Source organism: Palaemon carinicauda, chromosome 4 (assembly GCF_036898095.1).
Source record: "Palaemon carinicauda isolate YSFRI2023 chromosome 4, ASM3689809v2, whole genome shotgun sequence".
In the NCBI taxonomy this organism is placed as follows: domain Eukaryota; kingdom Metazoa; phylum Arthropoda; class Malacostraca; order Decapoda; family Palaemonidae; genus Palaemon; species Palaemon carinicauda.
In genome coordinates, this window is record NC_090728.1 from 173660284 (window position 1) to 173665283 (window position 5000).

A 5000-nucleotide genomic window follows, 5' to 3' on the forward strand; every position below is an offset into this window, starting at 1 on the left:
TTTCAATCTCTTTAGTTTTTTAGGATAGCTTCGACTTCAAACACACTGAATTCATTCATGGGCACACCAAGGTCTTCACCAGCTTCAGGTATATCAATCAAATTATTCCCTTCATATCTCCTATTCATAACTTTACTAAAGTGTTTATTCCAACGCTGTCTTTCGCCATCTTCTGTTGCTATGATAGAGGCATCTCTTTTTGATGGGTATATGTTTCTTTTTGCCCCAGTCAAGATTTCATTAATAATTCTATGAACAATTTTTATACCATAGCCACTTCCTGAATTCATAGCACAGTCAGCCTCATCTGCTTTACTGTCTAAATATTCTCTCTAGTCATTCCCGGCTTTTTTTTTTATCTCACTATCAATACTGGAATACTTAGCATGCTCTACCTTGTAATTTTCATTACTTCCTCGAAAACCTTCAACAACCAATTTCTCTTTCTGTCTCCTTTTTATAGTATCCCAAGTATCATTTGATATCCATGGCTTTGTTCTTGTAACTCTGTTTATTATTATTATTATTATTACTATCCAAGCTACAACCCTAGTTGGAAAAGCAAGATGCTATAAGCCCAAGGGCTTCAACAGGGAAAAATAGCTCAGTGAGGAAAGGAAATAAGGAAATAAATAAATGAAGAGAACAAATTAACAATAAATCATTCTAAAATAAGAAACAACGTCAAAACAGACATGTCATATAATAAACTATCAACAACATCAAAAACAAATATGTCATAAATAAACTATAAAAAGACTATGTCCGCCTGGTCAACAAAAAAGCATTTGCTCCAACTTTGAACTTTTGAAGCTCTACTGATTCAACCACCCAATTAGGAAGATCATTCCACAACTTGGTCACAGCTGGAATAAAACTTCTAGAGTACTGCGTAGTATTGAGCCTCGTGATGGAGAAGGCCTGGCTATTAGAATTAACTGCCTGCCTAGTATTACGAACAGGATAGAATTGTCCAGGGAGATCTGAATGTAAAGGATGGTCAGAGTTGTGTAAAATCTTATGCAACATGCATAATGAACTAATTGAACGACGGTGCCAGAGATTAATATCTAGATCAGGAATAAGAAATTTAATAGACCGTAAGTTTCTGTCCAACAAATTAAGATGAGAATCAGCAGCTGAAGACCAGACAGGAGAACAATACTCAAAACAAGGTAGAATGAAAGAATTAAAACACTTCTTCAGAATAGATTGATCACCGAAAATCTTGAAAGACTTTCTCAATAAGCCTATTTTTTGTGAAATTGAAGAAGACACAGACCTTATGTTTCTCAAAAGTAAATTTACTGTCGAGAATCACACCTAAAATTTTGAAAGTCATACATATTTAAAGAAACATTATCAATACTGAGATCCGGATGTTGAGGAACTACCGTCCTAGACCTACTTACAATCATACTTTGAGTTTTGTTAGGATTCAACTTCATACCCCATAATTTGCACCATGCACTAATTCTAGCTAAATCTCTATTAAGGGATTCACCAGCCCTAGATCTACATTCAGGGGATGGAATTGATGCAAAGAGAGTAGCATCATCTGCATATGCAACAAGCTTGTTTTCTAGGCCAAACCACATGTCATGTGTATATAGTATAAAAAGTAATGGGCCAAGAACACTACCCTGTGGAACACCGGATATCACATTCCTATAATCACTATGGTGCCCATCAACAACAACTCTTTGAGATCTATTACTTAAAAAATCAATAATAATGCTAAGAAACGACCCACCCACTCCCAACTGTTTCAGTTTGAAAACAAGGGCCTCATGATTAACACGGTCAAAGGCAGCACTAAAATCAAGGCCAATCATACGAACTTCCCGACCACAATCAAGGGATTTCTGTACAGCATTGGAGATTGTAAGAAGGGCATCACATGCTCCAAGGCCTTTACAAAAACCAAATTGCAAACTAGGGAGTAGATGATTACCTTCAGCAAACCTATTAAGACGTTTTGCCAGAAGACGTTCAAAAACTTTAGATAATATGGGAGTTATGGAAATTGGGCGGTAATCAGTGGGACTTGAGCTACCACAAACACATTTACATAGAGGAGTAACATTACCAATTCTCCAACTAGTGCTAAAAGCTCCTCTTCTTGCTAACTTGCGCAAAATAACAGATAACTTTGGAGCTAAGAAATCTGCTGTCTTTATAAAAAACAAAGGAAAAATACCATTTGGGTCTACACCTCCATAAGCATCAAGGTCCACCAACAGAGCTTTAATCTCACGAGATCAAAAAGCTAAACTAGTTAGTTTAGCCTCAGGAAAACAGGAATGAGGAAGTTCAAGTTTTTCATTACTCTGTTTACTGTCAAAAACATCAGCCAAAAGGGTTGCCTTTTCCTTTGGACAGTGAGTGACTGAGCCATCTGGTTTAAGTAAAGGAGGAACTGTTGCATCTACACCAAAGAGTGCAGATTTAAGGGTAGACCACCATTTATGTTCCTGAGTTGTACCAGAAAGTGTTTCTTTTATGGTTAAATTGTACTCCTTTTCAGTTGAGGCATAAACTCTCTGAGCAAAAGCTCGAAGCTGAGTATAGTTGTTCCAGGTCAAATCTGATCTGTTACCCTTCCAAAGTTGATAGGCCTCCTGCTTCTCCAAAAAAGCACGTCTACAATCATCATTGAACCACGGTTTGTCCTTCACTCGGTACCTTAGCACACGAGAAGGGATACGCCTATCAATTATGTTGACTAGATTCTCATTCAAAGGGACAACAGGATCTACACTATTATTTAATTGTGACCAATTCAAGCACAAAAGATCATGTAAAATCCCATTCCAGTCTACTTGGGATTTCATATAAATTTTACAAGAATATGATATATCAGGGACAGGCTGCTCAGTCTTCACTAATAATGAAATCAAGGCATGATCAGATGTCCCGACTGGAGAACCAACCTTACCAGTTATAACGCCAGGGGAGTCAGTGTATACGAGGTCCAAGCAATTACCAGACCTGTGAGTAGCTTCATTTATGATTTGCTCACAGCCTGATTCAGAGGCAAAGTCTAAAGCTCTCAAGCCATGGCGATCGGTAGGAGAGATAGAACTTAACCACTCCCTATGGTGAGCAATAAAATCACCAACAAAGACAAAAGAAGCCTTTCTATCATCTTCTTGTATCTTAGCCATAATGGTAAGAAGACAATCGAAGATAGAATCATCCATGTCTGGATTCCGGTAGATCGAACATAAATAAAAGTTGTTATGCCTGCCACAAACTTTTATTACCTGAATCTCATGACATCCACATTGATAGCAGGGTACTCGGTCCTAATATACACCGCCATTCCCCTGGCCCTAGGGATGGCATCACGTTTCAACATTATTGGCTTCTTAAAACCAGTTATAAGGAGCTCAGATGAGTGCCTCATATTAGAAACCAAAGTTTCTGAGCACAAAAGAATATCATACTGTCTGGACGCAACTGTAAGGTCTTGGATATTTGCATGAAGACCACGAATATTGCAATACAGAAGACGACATTGACGAAATCTAGGACGTACTGGTCCCGGATTTCGCTCAATGTCTCCAGACAGCATAAGAATTAATAGAAATAAGAGAGAGACATCATACTTAAAAACTAGATTAACAAGAATTATAACAAAAACAATACGTACAGAATTATAAACAAATTGATTGATGATACCCATAGACTATAGTAAAAAGTCGGAAAAACTGGTCAACATGGAGGAGCCGATACACCATGCAAGGCTAAATACCCTCCAGGATAGCCACTTCAACTGAAGGGAGGACAGTAAGGATGGTTTTGAGAAGAAAAAGAATCAGAAAAAGGAAAAGACAACCTCTTAATAAACCACCAGACATCCATGGCCCTTCTATTAAGCCTGCCCAACACACCATTTCAAAAAAACAAGAGGAAGAAAAAAAAATAAGATAGAATAGTGTGCCTGAGTGTACCCTCAAGCAAGAGAACTCCAACCCAAGACAGTGGAAGACCATGGTACAGAGGCTATGGCACTACCCAAGACTAGAGAACAGTGGTTTAATATTGGAGTGTCCTTCTCCTAGAAGAGCTGCTTACCACAGCTAAAGAGTCTCTTCTACCCTTACCAAGAGGAAAGTACACTGAACAAATTGCAGTACAGTAATTAACCCCTTGGGTGAAGAAGTGTTAAGTATCTCATTGTTGTCAGGTGTATGAGGAAAGACGAGAATGTGTAAAGAATAGGCCAAACTATTCTGTGTAAGTGTAGGCAAAGAAAAAATAAGCCGTAACCAGAGAGAGGGATCCAATGCATTACTGTCTGGCCAGTCAAAGGATCCAATACCTCTCTAGTGGTAGTATCTCAACGGGCGGCTGGTGCCCTGGCCAAGATTATACTACCAACTGACTGATATATGTTCTTAATATCATACCAATCTTTATTAATTGTGTGCTCTTTGTCTCTTAGTTTCCAAAACTGCAAATCAATTCCTACATTCAATTGCAAATGTTTCTCTGTGCTCTTCTTCTAAAAGCTTTGTTGTATCAAACCTAGGTATTCTATCTACCTTTCTGTTGGGTGCTTTCAGATTTAATTTCAGTGTGGCAATGAGGACCTGGTGATCACTACCAATACCCCCACCTCTATGGCTTCTTACATTTCTCAGAGTTCTTCTCCTCTCTTTATTAATGGCAATGTGATCTATTTGATTTTTGTAATTGCCACATGGTGAAGTCCATGTGTGCTTGTGGATGTTCTTGTGTTGAAAAGAAAAGAGTACGTCCTATGACAATATTGTTTGCTGAACAGAAACCTATGAAATGTGCTTCATTTGCGACTTCGCTAAGACCCTCGACACCCATCACATTCTCTATCCCTTGATTATTCCTTCCAACTTTAGCATTGAAGTCTCCAATCACAATTTTCATATCTCTCTCTGGGATCTTTTCTATTACACTCTGCAGTTCTTCATAGTATCTATCTTTCATTTCTTCAGGGGAATCATCTGTTGAGGCAT